General features: G+C 38.2%; 1 protein-coding gene and 1 pseudogene across 2 annotated transcripts in view; both read right to left on the reverse strand.

Annotated features, from left to right (window-relative positions):
• LOC139965434 (uncharacterized) overlaps positions 1 to 2,518 on the reverse strand; it is a 64,764-nt gene extending 62,246 nt beyond the window's left edge. The window contains exon 1 of one of the 2 annotated variants that reach the window (XM_071967765.1): positions 2,238 to 2,518. The gene's annotated coding sequence lies outside the window, so the exon portion shown is untranslated. Of the gene's footprint in view, positions 1 to 2,052 lie in introns of both variants that reach the window. The other variant, XM_071967763.1, reaches the window with a different exon arrangement.
• A 4,549-nt stretch (positions 2,519 to 7,067) lies between these two features.
• On the reverse strand, positions 7,068 to 7,144 carry LOC139965873 (U2 spliceosomal RNA; annotated as a pseudogene).
• Between the last annotated feature and the right edge of the window lie 11,262 nt (positions 7,145 to 18,406).

Here is an 18,406-nt window from a genome sequence, read left to right on the forward strand (position 1 = left end):
TCAGTAACTGTTGATAGTTTTTTTTTCTTCAAATATATTCAAAGGCTGGGGTTGCGAAACAAGTTAAGTTAATGGACAGTGTTGTGGACGGTGTTTCTCTGTTCGCCTCGCTCAAAATATGTACTCGAACTTTCGAACTTTCAAGAATTTCTCTCGTTTTTGAAAGCTGAAATTGAAATGGCATCAACATGGACACTGATTTTGAATGTTATGTTAAAGAACATTATAGTTGAATAGTAGTGTTTTTAATCAACTTAATCCATCCTTTTTGCGAGATTCATGAAATATACTTGTAAGCCAATTCAGTCATCTCTCTTGTAATTGAAATTACATAAAGCCCTAGAGTATGGTGCAGTAAATAATACCATCAGGGATATGTCGTAAACTACAAAGTGAAGATTAACATGAAATCATGCGCATGGGTATATGTTCTAAATGAAAATGGAACCAACTAGTTGAAAAACAAAGGGAAATATAGTATAGATGCAAATTAGTTTACCGATTTTCCATACTAATCCTTTATACCTATCAGAGAGTTGTGATCTGAAAGCAAAGCCACCATCCATGTTGGTGAAGATGGAGAATTTAGTCGTGCATGATCGTACGTAAGTTGATCGGCATAGTAGAAGCCACTTTAAATGCCGGTTATATTTATTTCCTTTCCCTCACTACTCCGGAAGAATAGTTCTTTTCCGGGCACATCCCAGCCGCTGGGAAGGGTTTTGTTTTTCTTCTTTTTTCTTAGCATAAAGAATCATCCCGAGAGGGTGGGGTTGCCAGGTCTGGAGCAGCCTCCCAGTATATAAGTTTTTAAAGCTTCCATTCTGTATATATTGCTTGTCTGCTTATACCTTTACCAATGTATCAATAATTAATAGTTTTTTTCTTAAGAACTTGTTTTGCTAACATGCAGGAGCCGATCAGGCTTGCCCCCCCCCCCTCCCTGACACTAAGTTTTCCCTCCAGTCTATCATCTGGGAGTTGCCATGTAGCTCCCTGGTATATCATGTGGTATACACCATATATAGTCATTTACACATATTAACAACATCTTGTCCGTTTGGCGAGAACAAATTATTGAATTAAGCAACTTTCAATGGAAGACTTAGACGCCTCTTAAGATCTGCGTTTAAGTGTGAAGAATCGGCCGGCTATACTGCAGCGTCGCTGCAGCATAGTGTGCGGCCCGTTGTATCTGAACACATCTTGTTCGTTTGGCAAGAACAAATTATGAAGTTAATGAACTTTCATTGGCGGATTATTGTTATACGCTTATTATGATCTAGGGCTTCGTAACAAAACTGCTACAAAGCCTTTTTTTCGGTTTGACGAATCTAGAACCATCCGCGACCACTAAGGAAGTCGATCGGCACATTCTGCATCTCAAATTGGCGGCATGTTCGGCGCTTCGGACCCAGTGGAACACCGGTTCCGAACCGGTGCACAAACGTAACCGGCCGTAGGAAGAAATTTGGAATGATAACATGTATGCCTGTAGGCGAAGGGCCTGTGATAGGAGTTATGATATTTCAACATTATAACTCACATGGGCGACGTACACGTAGAAGTTTCTTTCGGTGCATCCCTTGAAAATATGCATAGGCTAAACCTATACTTGTGATAGGATATAATGTAATATGAAAGGATAGGAACAGATGACAATGAAGATGTAGAACATCCTAATCTTTTGTCATAAAATGTAATTATATTGTATTAATTAATGTCAAGGGAGTAGGTACATATACATCCTTAAGTGTTGTGGCACGTGGAATCGATTGGTTATAGCAAGGTTAACTTTGCCGGTCATCAGATCAATTTCGTACCCACCAATTTCGTAAAGCTTCGAGCAACATACAGGCCGTTTCTGATGGTAAACACAACCGTGACATATTCATGTTAAGACTGGCCTGGTTTATGCTACGCCTTAATCAACAGTTTATGTATTGCGTCAGCCGTGTTATTGGAAGTGAGCGAAAAAATAAATAATTAAATCACTAGGCCTATTCCAATCTAAAAAGTTGCAATGAAAATATTAAAGATCTGAATGCTTACCTTCAATTTGCTTTCCTTCTACAGAAATAAACTGTCGTGTTTTATGGAATTGCTGATTTGAATTACAGTTGAATTTGACCGCCCTGAGCACTCCACCAATCGATACACGGCTTAAATAAATCCATATACAGCGATGTAAACAAACAATTTTTTTTTCAATACAAGTGTAAAGAAAATACACTAACCCACATTGCTGTATACGTAATGCAGTTCCGTTGTAACACAATGCAAGTAGTAAGTCTACGCAAATTGTCCACGTGCGTGCAGTTGCAGTACTTTCCACTCACTAAAAGTTGTTGAAATTCCTCTTTCTACTTTTGAAATACTCGATAAAGTGACATTCCTTTTTAAGAAATCAATTAATTAATCCACCAGGGTAAAAAATATGTTTCCTGAGAGACTTACTGCTGATGCACGACACCTTACAACCCAATGTTTTGATTTCGTCCAAATGACATGGTGTATGAGTGACATTTGACTGAAAGTATGAGTTCTGTGATTGGCGCATGCGTATGGTGTGAGTATATTTGCATGACAGCATAAGCCTGGCAACGTCCCAAAAACTTTATGAATATTCATTTTTTGATTGCGAATAGCTTTCTCTTTTTTTTAATTTTTTTTTATTGGGAATTTCCAGCAAAAGGAGGGAAACAACATCGCTGGAAATCAATACATGGCACAGAATTGTATCGAATGTCACGAAATTATATCGTGAAATTTTGTTCAAGTTATTTTGACGCATTGGATGAGGTTTATAAGGTTATTAATTTTGCCCTTGCCTTTTCTTTTCCCTCTTTTACGATTTCAAAGTTTTTAAGGTTAGTTTGTGTATAACGCCTGTTTTAGTTTGCATATATCTTGTAATAATAATAATAATAATAATAATAAAAATAATAATGATAATAATAAAAATAACGATAATAATAATGCTGCTGCTGCTGCTGCTGCTGCTGCTGCTGCTGCTGCTGCTGATGATGATGATGATGATGATGATGATGATGATGATGATGATGATGATGATGATGATGATGATGATGATGATGATGATGATGATGATGATGATGATGATGATGATGATGATGATAATAATAATAATATTAGTAATAATAATACATTTATATAGCGCCCAAGTACAACTCTGGGAGAGCAACGATCTAAAGCGCTTTACAAAAACAGCTACACTTGCACTATTACAAATAATTTGTTTTCATTTTTGTCGAGCTGAAACTCGTGTTTTGCAGGTTAGTCACAATCTATTGGCAAGAAATATTGGAATGTTAACAGTTAACTTAACAACAAGCGGGGAATAATTACACGATCTGCGGTTCTGTTTTATTACTTTGACAGAAAGAGGAAATTACCGTTTCCCCTTTTCAAGTATCAGAATGGAATCACAAACCGTGACTCGTAATAACAGGCTCAAAATCACAAATTTTGATCAACACTTTTGTGTCAGATTATGCCTACGGGCTATTTTTGTTCTTGTGTAGCCGATATTTGTCTACAAATTCAGTCGCGTGCACGCTGACATGAAAAAAAAAGGAAAAATAAAGGTAACTTAACAAACAAAAAACCAAAAAAAATCCAGTGTGTTTTTCATAATAATCAATGAGGCTATAAATATATGAGGCTATGTTTTGTAGATTAATTTACAAAAGGCTATAATATATATATGAGGCTTTGTTTGTAGAGTAATATCCATGAGGCTATACTATACGTGGCTATGCTTGTAGATTGATATCCATGAGGCTATACTATATACGAGGCTATGTTTGTAGATTAATATCTATGAGGCTATACTATACGAGGCTATGTCTTGTAGGTTAATATCCATGAGGCTATACTATGAGGCTATGTTTGTAGATATATACCGATGAGGCTATATCTATTCGAGGCTATGTTTGTAGATTAATATCTATGAGGCTATACTATACGAGGCTATGTTTTTAGATTAATATCTATGAGGCTATACTATACGAGGCTATGTTTGTAGAATAATATCCATGAGGCTATACTATGAGGCTATGTTTGTAGATATATATCGATGAGGCTATATCTATTCGAGGCTATGTTTGTAGATTAATATCTATGAGGCTATACTATACGAGGCTATGTTTTTAGATTAATATCTATGAGGCTATACTATACGAGGCTATGTTTGTAGAATAATATCCACGAAGCTATACTATGAGGCTATGATTGTAGATTGATATCCATGAGGCTATACTATGAGGCTATGTTTGTAGATATATATCGATGAGGCTATATCTATTCGAGGCTATGTTTGTAGAATAATATCCACGAAGCTATACTATGAGGCTATGATTGTAGATTGATATCCACGAAGCTATACTATGAGGCTATGATTGTAGATTGATATCCATGAGGCTATACTATGAGGCTATGTTTGTAGATATATATCGATGAGGCTATATCTATTCGAGGCTATGTTTGTAGAATAATATCCACGAGGCTATACTATGAGGCTATGATTGTAGATTGATATCCATGAGGCTATACTATACGAGGCTATGTTTTGTAGATTAATATCCATGAGGCTATACTATGAGGCTATGTTTGTAGATATATATCGATGAGGCTATATCTATTCGAGGCTATGTTTGTAGATTAATATCCATGGGGCTATACTATACGAGGCTAAGTTTGTAGATTAATATCTATTATGCTATACTATACGAGGCTATGTCTTGTAGATTAATATCCATGAGGCTATACTATGAGGCTATGTTTGTAGATATATATCGATGAGGCTATATCTATTCGAGGCTATGCTTGTAGATTGATATCCACGGGGCTATACTATACGAGGCTAAGCTTGTATATATCTATGAGGCCATTATAGACAGCAATGTTTGTATTTTCATATGCATGAGGACATACTGTCTATAGAATAGTGAACATGATGCTATATTATATGAATATATAGTTTTGTAGAGTAATAAAACCAGAGGTTTTACATTAGGCTGTATTTGTAGAGGAAAACACATGCAGGCTATTATGACTATCTTTGCAAAGTAATACGCATGAGGCCATATATTAGGCTGTGTTTGTAGAGTAATATAGGCACAATACTTTCCGGTAATATACGTGGCTATCTTTGCAGATGGATGCTATAAGATATAATGCCTATGAATATTCATCCGTTTGTGTCAGCATATATTACCATCGAAACTCAAATTATAGGCGTTCCCGGCACAGTCCACAATGAAACTGCAATTCAACATGACATTATGCCTCAGTGAAGGTTGCTATACGTACACTGTAAGAAAAAACGTAAATTGAAGGTGAAGTTTGACGTAATATTTACTGTGGCACGCCGTTTGTACAAAGTGTTTTAAGGCTCAAATACAAGGGAAACGCATTCATTGTTAATAACGTTCACGGATATTACGGTTGGTTCTTTATATCTTTACCGTTGTCATTATGTATAAGATATGTGTAAGAAAATAAATAGAAAAGCGATGTTTCAATCTTCTCATTACATGAAAGGTTGATGAAACATTAGTTTGATTTTCAACAATTACCGTATATTGGATCTTTCACCTGTTTTTTTAACGCTGCAATGTCTAAAGTATATAAGTTGCATGTCAACAAACCAAATACGGTAATTACTAATTAGCCTCCTTTAATGGTATATATTTAGTGATCTGTTAACCTATTTGCCGACTTTATTGGGGTTATTAGTGCATGGCGTCTTACCCTTGGTATAGATGTTTCTACAGCTTCTGTGCGATTATATATTGATAAAATCATAAATATTGGTTAGATGATAATAAATAAGCGATATTTCTCAATCGTTAGGAAATGTGAAGAATGGACAGATAAGTCAAGTCATCTAGCTGTAGTTTGTTTATGCATATATTTAACCATCACCGAGGTGCTAAGGCCCATGACATAGGCTATATATATAATTCAATATATGTATATATATATATATATATATATATATATATATATATATATATATATATAAATATAAATATATAATTGAATATATTCAGGCTAACTCAAGAGAAATTACTTTGTTTTTTGACTATATAGTCCAACTAATTATCTTAAATGTCTGTAGGCATATAACTCCTTTTAAGGTAAGCCCTATGACAATTGTAGCAGTCTCGGCCTAAAAAAATAACTTAAAAACCATAATGGCACCCAACGATGAAATCTAGGACCATTTGTCCTTGACAATTTTGTGAAAACTATTGTAAACATGTTATTTTGACGACAGGTCTTGTTCGCTATATCTATTCATTCTTATATGTACATATTTTTTTTTCTGCTTCGTACACCACAGCGTGCCATGTATTGTACTCATTAAAAGCTAGTGCAGTACAAAATCATACTTTGAGACGGTCCCTGTATCTGTGCCCCCGTGGATTCTATGACGCAGTCAAAACATAATGCCAATATAACGTCACGAATTTTACGTGGTTTATAAACATGATTTAACATATTTGGTAATATCACGGGAATTAATCCGTAGTATCGACACGTAACGTATGTTTGTCATCAGCATTAATTTCCACAGCCAGATAAAGCTATGCCTCGTATATTGTTCGTATACAAATCGGGGCGATAACTGTTATTTTTGTTGACCGGTAAAGTTAATTTATTTTAAGTTGAATTTCATAGAATATATATCATGACTATAAATGGTTAGAGCAGCGCAGAAGAATATGCATTCCCTTCCCATAAGACAAAGTGTTTCAATGATTTCCAGAGGGTAACGTCAGAGCACGATACAACCTGTAACCTTTAAGTTAATCTCGCTACATCTGTATATCTACAGAGAAGTATTGTTGACACTTCTTGTATAGTTCGAACAGATTTGTGTTTCCCTGCTCTTTGCTGTCTACTTGTCTGTAGGTCATATACTTTTTTTTTAAGGAAAAGTCGCCCAGGAAAGAACCTGGGCACGAAAACCAAACTACCAAACGACTGATCCGCTCTCAGCCCCAGTCCCCTTGCATCGGGACTGTGACTGTGTGATCATCGTCGGGTGTGCATCACCATTTCCCTCGAAAGGGAACAGATACTACACCTGATCTTAGCCAAAAGGCTGAGAAGCGATCTATACGCCATATACTTAAAAGTTTTGCATTGGGCCATACGAGTTTGTGCGGCTAGTACACATCCAGTTGAACGCTTTCTTTACTGCATTTTGACACATCCCGTTTCATTGAACTGACAGTATGAACAGAATGACTATCACGTGTCTAACATATAAAGGTTAGAACCTGTTCATGTTTTCAGTACGAGTGCTTTGAAACATGGCAAAGGAGGATAAATATCATAGAGTGGTATTATAGCATTGGGAAATGATCCAACTGGCGGTCTTGTAGTACTAACAACATCATTACTTGGATATGTGCACACTATAATAGTCACACGATTCATTACCTGTCGTCTGCATACATGGTTGGCGCAGGTTGCCTCTTCTCGTGACCGGGTTAAATATTCTCGAATTGTGTATTTTTATGTCTTTCTTTTATCTTAAACAGAAAGAGAAATCAGTTTTCAAGGTGAAAGTTCATGAGATTATTCGATTATTTAGAGTATGGATTTATTGTTTATCGATACACTTGGCCGGTCATGGACTAAACTATGGTTGATAAAAGTTATTTAGATTATCCAACCTTGGCATGGAGTTTACGAAAGTCTTGTAGGAATGAATCGAGACTGATCGTAAATTTATGGTTTACTAAAAGCCCGCGCATATTTTGGCTTGGCGTTTGACTGGTAATAAATACAGTTTGTTATAAAAAACAATAGAAAATGAGTATTTGTAAAGTTTGTATAAAAAGTAACAGAAGATTTATACATTTGCAATGACTCCAGTTTAGGAACTTCCTCATCTATGGTCCTCCCCCCCCCCTTTCCCCCTTTGATCATTGACGAAAAAGGGGAAACTTAATATTACCAAACTTAACCCAAAATAACAAAATTGGGCAATTAGCGTCATTGAAGGTAGTTTATAAAATTGATAACCTTTGATACCAAAAGAGGAAGCCAATACATGCATAAATGAAGTTTGCTGGAGGCAATTTTTTCGAGGAAACATTCAATTAAACCGCATGAAGGCTAACTGCAAATTTATTTGATTTGTCACCTTCTACAGTTTGTGGTTGTATAATAAAGCCCATCGATAAATAAAAGGTGTAAATTAAGAACAAGTAATCTCCTATCACAGGATTTGGAATGTGACCTATTTTATTCAAATCACGCACGACATGTATGTCCTAGTGGTTTTATCGTGCAACGTGGAATTTAAGGGTTCTTAAAACCCCAACGGTCTCTCAATCACAGGTAATTGCTAAAAGACAAAGATTAAAATCTCCACACCTGCGTGATCGTTTGGGTTTCAACACCTGGAGTTTATCCAAGAGGTTTTATCTTCTGTTTGTTTAATCTTGACTAAAAGGATAAGGACAAGTGGTGACGAGAGAACGGAATGTCTGAACTTCCTACAAGTCGTTTATTGAGAGACAACGAAATCTCAATATGTATGTTTGTATTTATGTATAGAAAGGCCTATATATATAACTATATATATAACTATATATATATATATAACTATATATATATATATATATATATATATATATAGATTGGTACTCATACCGATGGGGAATTCACTCACGGTATACCGTTTTACTCGCGGTACTCATGCTGTTGTAGTCACGGTACTCATGGTGTTGTACTCATGCTGCTGTGCTGACTGTTCTCATGCTTGTTCTCACGGTACTCATGCTGTTGTACTCACGGTACTAATGCTGTTGTACTCACGGTACTCATGCTGTTGTACTCACGGTACTCATGCTGCTGTAATCATGCTGCTGTTCTCATGGTACTCATACTGTTGTACTCATGCTGTTGTACTCATGCTGCTGTGCTCACTGTTCTCATGCTTGTTCTCACGGTACTCAAGCTGTTGTAGTCACGGTACTCATGCTGTTGTACTCATGCTGTTGTACTCATGCTGCTGTGCTCACTGTTCTCATGCTTGTTCTCACGGTACTCAAGCTGTTGTAGTCACGGTACTCATGCTGTTGTACTCATGCTGTTGTACTCATGCTGCTGTGCTCACTGTTCTCATGCTTGTTCTCACGGTACTCAAGCTGTTGTTCTCACGGTACTCAAGCTGTTGTACTCACGGTACTCATGCTGTTGTACTCACGGTACTCATGCTGTTGTACTCATGATGTTGTACTCATGCTGCTGTGCTCACTGTTCTCATGCTTGTTCTCACGGTACTCAAGCTGTTGTAGTCACGGTACTCATGCTGTTGTACTCATGCTGTTGTACTCATGCTGCTGTGCTCACTGTTCTCATGCTTGTTCTCACGGTACTCAAGCTGTTGTTCTCACGGTACTCAAGCTGTTGTACTCACGGTACTCATGCTGTTGTAATCACGGTACTCAAGCTGTTGTGCTCATGCTGTTGTGCCCACGGTACTCACTCACGCTGCTGTGCCCACGGTACTCAAGCTGTTGTGCCCACGGTACTCAAGCTGTTGTAGTCACGCTGTTGTGCTCACGGCACTCATGCTGTTGTGCTCGTACCACAAGTGTGCCTCATTTAATATAATTGATAAGAGTTTATGGATATGCATACTCCTCGATTGGGTTATGGTTAGGGTTTACGGTTAAGATTGTTTACTTCTCTTTTATTTTTTCATTTTTTATGGTTACAATAGTATCGTGATACACTATCGTCATAATCAAATCCCATTGAGCAAGCCCGATGTCTATATGGGGGGACATGGGTTGAGCGTGAACAGGGAGATTTAGTCAATCTGGTATATGCAGCACAAATGTATGTGTAGTATACATAAACGAATTTTGATGTTAGTCTCATCCCATAGAAGGGTGCCATATAATTCTTCAGTTGATATCGAAAAAAATACATGTTTCATTTGTTGAAAAGAATAGATAAAGATTTTAGAAAATGAAGACACATGCATGTAAATCAATGGTCTAGCAACAGCTATAGCATTAATGTAGACACATTTGATAAAGCATAAAACATGTCTGAGCAAACTACTACACTACCTAAAAGAGGGGAAGGTATGCGGGGTACGAATTACAATAGGTATTACCCTGGGTTCGACCCCACGGAAGAGGGTCCTTCATGGGAATGTGTCCGATATTAAAAACAATTTAGGAGAACAACGGTGTTTCAGATAAATGATTTCTTTAAGGAGAGAAGAAACGGTTGCTCAGAGGGTGAGGGGCGGGAGGGGCGGGCAATGTGGGGCGGAGAGGGGAGTAATGTTGTGAGTAATGATCGTGCGAAAAATTAGTGATCGTGCCAACGTTTGAATCATTTCAATTTTGATTGAATGTGGTTTTTTTTCTTCTTCTTCCTCAATTCTTAGAAATTATGCTCCTTTACCTAACAACTGAATCGCATCAGGACCGATAAAGATTGCAGAAGATAAGGTAAAGTAGTACACATTTTAACAAATTTGTGATACAGTAAAGCTTTTAAACCTAAATATTACAGGAATTTGGAACCACATACCCACCATCCAAAACTACGGAGAGAATATAGTCTCCAATTATGCTTGCATCTTATGGCTTACTTTAGCCACTGCAATTAACTTATTTACACCTCCTACCCCCCCCCCCTTTCATCCTCCTCCACCCCCGCACGAAAGTTTCCCTCCTATTTCCTCCTTTAATTTTTCTTAATTCTTTGGATTATTATACACGTTATAGTAATTATATTCAAGAAATTGTAATATAGCTATGCAGACAACGATATGAACCTAAAGAAAAGATAAAGTTTACTTCATTTTCTTTCCTTTTTTTCCCTTCCAGCTTTGACCAGTTAAATGAGGCATCCTTGAAGATCCTAATTGAGTTATCTCATTAACATTTTTGCGTGAGCGTAGATAATGAACTAAATTCTCCAATTTTGTGGTTACGAAAATCAGTAAACATGTTTTGCTGTTTAGACCACCCTCTTGGCTTATACAGAAAAGAACCTTAAACTTTCTCGCCTATTTTGCCTTTAAATTGTTTATGTCTAGAGTAAGCATTTAACTCTCCCTTTGCCGGGGAGAGGTTTCTTTTCTTTCTTTCTTTTTTTCTTTTCTTCTTGATCACATTGTCTTTCGAAATCATCACGACCCACTTTCTTCATTTTGAGAGGACCTTAATTAGAATAAACTCTCCGTCCTTCATAGACCACCAAGATTACAGTAAAGGACAGCCCACGCGCAGGTGCATGGATGGATGCTGATAATGGCCATAAAGCTATACACCGCGTAATAATGGCTTTATCAGCAACAGGTATAAGGTAATTTAGATGATTGTGTGTGTTTATTCCAAAGGAGGCGAAAAAAAAATAAAAGAATGAATTATACACGAAAATGAAATTCTATCGAACGTGAAATTTTGGTTAAAGGAATAAGCTTTTAGTAATACAAAGACTACATGGTTACATAAACATGTTCTATTCATGTTTTCCGCACTGTGTCGTATATAATGCATGTTCTAAGGAATGACGAGAGGGGAAGGGCAGGGCGGCTCGGTTTAAAAAAAAAATTGTTAATGCTTTTAATTCTCCTTTTCCTCGTCCATTAACGTAACCGTGTTTTGCGAACATATATATTGTTATTATCCACAGTTTATTTCACCCTATTCACCCATGCACCTTCAGGCCTGTGTGTGAGGGCAGGCGGTATGATTTGTGGTAAGAGACATACTGTTTGAGAAAAAAAAGTGCATAGCGGGAACACCCCCACAAATGTTCGGTGCCCACTCCTTCCTGGTGCCCTCCTGGCATCACCCCCCCCCCTCCCGTGTGGCCCTTACCAATACTGTATATGCATGTACATACCAGTAAACTGTCTGACTCCTCCCTGGTCCTCCATAGCATCCTCCATCTGCATAATTATTCGCCCTTTATAGCGGTCATATTTCGTTATCGTTCCATCTTCTATAGGTTTTGTCAACACGTAGCCTATCTGAGGCATCCGTACATTCTTCACCACCTCCATGTGTCAATCTAAACTAAAGGTGTGAAGAATCTTTTCAAGTGTTTTGTGTCCTCCTCGCTCATTTCTTTGAAAAACAAAAGCGATCTTGATATGTAACAAACAGATTGAAGGATCACTGTCTCGAAAGTGCAAACTCAAGAGGTTAAAGACCATCTACCATAATACCCAGTTTAGACGGCCAATGCCCTCCAAAGAGACAGGACCAGATTTAGAGGACCCTCAACGGGCCCTCATAGCCTTCCATCACGGGTGTCAGCAGTGCCATTCATCATTAAGGACAGTTCACAAGGGCCCCTCGCAGGTGGTATACACACCCGACTTGGCGCATTGTTGTCGTTCTCAAGTGCGCCGACTGAAGTAATTTAAGTTGTTTGGAGGAGTCCGTAAGAAAAAGAACCACAGACTTAGTACACAACCAGATTGGCGGGATTCGGTGCCAGTGTTTTAAATTATCACAGCGGTTGGTTACATCCTTATAGAACTTAGTATGCTCAATCGCGGCACTCCAGATTCATATGTCTGTACATAGGTTCAGTTGCTGAATTCGTTAATCCATGGTTGTTTTCGCTGTAAATAAATAACAGCAATTATTCATTAGTCTTTATGGCTCCAAGAGAACAAGAAAAAGAGGGGAAAAAACGCAAACTCAATCGTTTCCTTCCTAGAATCACTGGTCCTACATTATCAGAGAATCTGATTTGTTTTCTTGAAAAACCCAAATTCTTTAAGCAGATTGAGCAGACGATAGACAAGGGCTACCACATTGTTCTTGTGTTTCGTAAACTAATAAAGGTTTTTTATTCTTCTTTAAAGAGGATTTCTGATGGTGGAAGAAGTTGTTTTCACTACACGGTATAGTATCTCTTTCTTATTCATTCTTATATCCGACGTCATATTATTTGAAACAATGAGATCTGTCCGACGATATACACGTTACGAAAAGTTTTGGACGTGAAACTCTTTGAGATTCAAAAGATAGCTTACAGTGGAATCAGAATTCGTGATTCGGTTTTCAGAAATGTTAACGGAAGCACACGCAACGAAACATGTATGCAAACTACACAGCCAAAGGAGGAGTGGGCGGGGCGGCAGGCGGGGGGGGGGGGGGGGTACAGACCCAGGTCCCGAGGTCAATTTAGGGGCCCGGTAAATTATGGGATACTTAGCAGTGCCGCGACGACCATTTAGGTCCGGTCTCTGTCGTGGCTTTCGACGACCATGATTTCATGCTGTGAATATAAACGACGGAAATATTAAAAAATAAAATGGGATAAATAGTCTAGAAAGTTTGGAAGTTTTACAGGAAAATTTACAGGACTATGTTGTGTATGCTTCTTCGGGCTACACACACACACACACATACAAACACCTTCTGAAGGTAAAATAGACAAGCCTTATTTCTTAAAGTGCCATGTCATTGTACATTGGTCGTTACACTTGAATTCTTCTCTCTTTTCTTTCTTTTTTTTGTGTGCAACGTGTAATGTTATTTCTTTCCACGTCAGAACAATTGCATGTAAAATATATTGACCTTAGCATATTTTGCTACAATGTCACAACTGATTCTTGATATTTCGAGCTCGATTTACAAACAGCATCTTTCCATGTAATACCCCGGCCCACAACCATACGGAGCCTAAAGTTTCCCGTCGAACGTGTATCGTCTTTGGTTTCAAGGGCGTAGGAACCGGGGGGGGGCTGGGGGGCGCCAGCCCCCCCCCCAGTGAAAAATGTGGAGGGGCGGAAGTATCATTCCGCCCCCCGCTTCGCAAATCAGAAAACCCCTTTTTCATTTCCAAATGAGAAAAAAAAATCTCATTTGGAGCACCAAATTGCATCTAAGGCCTGGTGAAAATACAAAATTAAGTTTACAAAATGGAGTGGGTGTTGAAGTGTGCTATATTGCACCAAGTTGCATCTGAGGCTACCTGGAAATGCAAAAAATTCCAAAAGGGAGGATGACACCCCCTCCCCTTAGACCCCTCCCCCAGGTCGGCCTTCAGTCTTCAGCCCCCCCCCCACTCAAAAGTACCTTCCTACGCCACTGTTTGGTTTAATTATCAGATAATCGCTTCGTGTTTACCGTTTCGAGTAAAAGGAAACGAAGTTCATAACATTACGCTACTCTTCGATAGCCTTTATACTACCGTGAATACGCATGGAGAGGAAATGATTATTATAGGTTGGAACGAATGAACGCTGTGCACAACTCAAGTTATAAGGTTACCTGAGTGTTAAAACTTTCCAATGGCGCGAAAACTTCATTGGACTGAACTGAGTAGCATCTACTGCCCTTAAATTTACGATTACTGCTCTTTACTAACATCAGATTTAAGACATTTATAGCGTATGTGGTGTTGATCCAAACAATTCTTTATCAATGGGGGGGGGGGGGGTGGAGGGGGGAGTTCCTGTACTCTTTCAAACTCAAAATCCCAGGCAGAGTTCCGTCCATGATTTTCTGCAAATACACGTCTCATCCGGGAGAAAGTACTGATGTAGAGTTGAAATTTCTAGCATTATTTTGAGAGCAAGATTTACTTTCTTAAACAAATTTGAATAAACTACTTTTAGAGTAAACTGAAAATATGTAACTCTTTTAGTACCAATGAATTTAGGACCAACTTAATGAGGAGAATAGGGATATTTTTCATACTTTAAATGTGTACATGGCGTTGGAGGGGTGGGGTAGGGTATATGGTGAATATATGTGGGAGCGAGTGAATGTGTATAGTGTGATGGTGCATTTTCTTTTGCAGTCATTCCATACAGAAGAGTGCTGTCAGGTCTGACGAAAGGAGGTCCGGGCGCTTCCACCGGTGACCAGGAAAGATATGGAGGGACCATGGTCGGACCTTGTAAGAGCCAGGTAGATAGGCTAATAGTAACACCTCATTTTCCTTCCTTCTATGAGAATACACTATTCTTAATAGTATATTTTCCCTGCATTTTGTTATATAATGGCATCAATTCTAGCTTGACTTAAAGATTGACTGCAGCTGATTTAGATAAATCAGATTTGATGAAATATAGCGTGGGCCTATCGATTTAATTGTATCGGCCTAAAGTTACCTGCCGATGTGTTGATGTATAGGTTATACCTATTACGATGCAGTATATATATATAGAGAGAGAGAATAATATACATTTTATTAGAATATTGCATTGTTCAATTAAATCCATTGGGCTAGATAGGTTTCAACACTACCCAAGCTTCAAGATACAGCCTGAAAAATTAAATAAAGTGTAAAATGTTTTAAAACTAGTTTGCTATGTAAAGACAGATATTAATAAATTATATAAGGACGATAGACACTGAGGAGCTATGCTGTGTACATGTGAGCTAGCAGCATTCAATAGATCACTGCACATTCCATGATAAGACATGTATATCATGCGATATGAACCAGTTTTGCGAAATAATATACCAGACGGTCACCGCCCGGCCAGCCCGACCGCCGCCGGGCAAACACAAAGTGTCTATTGATAAGCGAAGGCGTCTATTTTATGATTACTAACTGGGACATCAAATGTCATATTTGTCCCCCAAAGTTATTTTCGATCAGTAATCAAGAGTTGTAACACAATCTTCGTTTTTTTGGCAAAAGTCGATTCTCAGGAGCCAAAGGTTGACAAAAGAAACATTTCCGGTGACAGGGGTTTAAAAGAAAAACTATTAAGGCGTTCATTGACATTCCGAAGAGTACACTCAAACACGAGTCCGTGCTATTCCATACGACCACACACGTAAATCACCGAGTGTTTCGAAAAGGTTTCAAAATTTTGAGGTTTCATGATTATCAAGATGTACATAAGTACTTTAACCGACAGAAAAGAAATAGAAAAAAATGAAAAAAAAAGAAGAAAAAAGAATATCATGAGGTGTATAATTCCAAGTCGTTTTTTTATAATAAGGATGGAATGGTTAGTGTTACCATACCACCCAAGGTTATTTCGTGAAAGGTGGTATCGAAGAAAAAAAAACGGAAAATCATTTTTTCGTTCTGTCAAGAAACACCCACACAATAACCCTAGAGAATACATTGTTATCAATGGCGACTCATTTTCTGACAAATCGTTCTAGAATTACTATACCAAATTGAATGTGAAACTAAAAGGATGTGATTCAGGGCTGCAGTTGATCAAAACCTTTTAAACTTCTTTTCTCTTTCGTTTCAAACCCAATGTAATTTTGAAAGTCACACGGTAGATGTATCACAATGCCATAGCCCAGGGCCGGAAAGCACATCGACCGATATCTTAATTTGTCCGCCTACCGAAGGGAATTTCTCCTTTCTGGGAAAAAGAAAGAAAAAAGAAAACGAAAACGCCAAAAAAAGAAGAAAATCTTTCAGTGATTGGACCCATTTAATAACCAGTTCAAGCATGGACGTATCAACTTTCAACTTTGTCAGGGTAATACTCCCTTGGTCAGTTTTAACGGCATGTATTTGGGCAGGGGATGGGCAGGGGATTGATTGTCGGTGTAAGCTTAAAAACTTCCTATGTGCCGCGTGTTTATCACGCTTTACCCTGCCCCATCCCCAAACCTCCCCACGCAACCTCTCCCCCATGTAGTCAAGTTATCGACTTTACTTCAGTAATAATCCATCACTAATATTTCATTTAACTCCTTGTATACAACGAACGGAACAAACTACGGTATATGTGTACACAATCGTATACTTATGCACCTGCAACCGGAACAGGCGAGAGAAACCAATAATTACCGTCTTTCCTTTCTAGTTGTTTCACATACACAACAGATATACAAGAGATATACATGTAGAATGAGTTGTTTGCCTAAAGCTGATCGTCTAAGGAATTGTGATTCATTATTTAATGTGGTTTGCAGCATCCTCTTGGCGAGGATAATCAGCAAAATAGATTTGAAATGTGTTTACTTCAATACTTGAATGAATGAAACTTAACAACAAAATATGAACACCACTTATGGTGTTTACAATAGCAAAGCAAACATACTTCCAGACCGGACGAAATCGACTTGGACAAGTCTTAGTGATCGATCTCAGTACTACAGTATGGTAGAAGCGGTTGCCAAAGAATGGAAGACTACTTTTGCAAAAGTGGATCTTTGAGTGAAATATCGACTCGGAAAGTAAATAACATCGACGGGCTTGTTATTGACAGAGGGGTTAGTCACATTTTAATGATCATTAATGCGTACCTATTTCCTGATCGATATAGACAGAAGGAAAAGGTATACACGCGTCATGCGCCTATAGAGACGAGGCCGCCTCGGCGCTTGTTGAAGAAGATTCTCGGATGGTTGGTTTAGTCATTGCGACCGGCAACCAAATGAGTACAGAGTACAATACTGGCATTACAGTTAAACTTGGAAAAGTTCGGGCCAAGTCGAGACGGAAGGTTGTCCACGTGATAGTATTTACTGAATATTATATATGCAGACAATATCTAGACACGGAACCACGGAGTATTGTTACGAACGTGAACAAAAAACTAAATCAGGAATAGTCGAGTTATTTCTAATGCAGGCTATCTGTATTTTACCGCAGTGCATGTGAATCAGTTCCCTATATGCATGGGCTAGCCATGGTCGATAGATTTCTAAGGTCTAAAATCATCAATAGGTACTATAAGTTCCTCTATCGTGATTGATGACTATATAACTGCACATTTGGGACTGATCTCAGTGCAACTTGATTGCTCATTGACTTAAAGCTAGTAAACAACAGTACAAAGAACATACATTTATCAGAATTGGGGGAATTAAATCATCTCGTGACCATGGTATAGGAAGTTTATTGTCATCAATAGTCCATTATTCCATGGGAAACTTTTTTATATATATTTTTTTGCCCCGCAATTATAACAGTATTGTACAAGCAAGAGGATAGTTCCTTGATATAGAATCCGGGAAAATCCAGGATTCGAATAATAGAGGTTTGATTAATCCAAGTTGTATACTGTAAAGCTTGAAGATGTATTGAATCGAATCTAGGTCAATAGAGACACATCTTAGTTTTAAGGCTATTTCTTCCACTTTCTGCATGTATCCTTCACTCCACACGTTCAGTAAACACTCTCAAAATCCGAAACCCATTAGCTGGCCGTACCGCCCCTCCCCCACCCCCAGGAATGGGTGAAGCTTAACCCTATGGAACCCCCATCTTGATCCGTCAGTGAAATTTCCTTTTAATTATTCACTATAGGCCTTCGAGGCATGAGTTTCCACAAGGGAGCGTACAAGGGAGCCACAAGGGGGTAAGTTCTCACATTTCATTTTGTTGAGGCAGATTGTCGGACAATTATTGATGTACTGAACGCTAGCCACAAACCCAAACT

This window comes from Apostichopus japonicus, chromosome 3, assembly GCF_037975245.1.
Source record: "Apostichopus japonicus isolate 1M-3 chromosome 3, ASM3797524v1, whole genome shotgun sequence".
NCBI lineage: Eukaryota > Metazoa > Echinodermata > Holothuroidea > Aspidochirotida > Stichopodidae > Apostichopus > Apostichopus japonicus.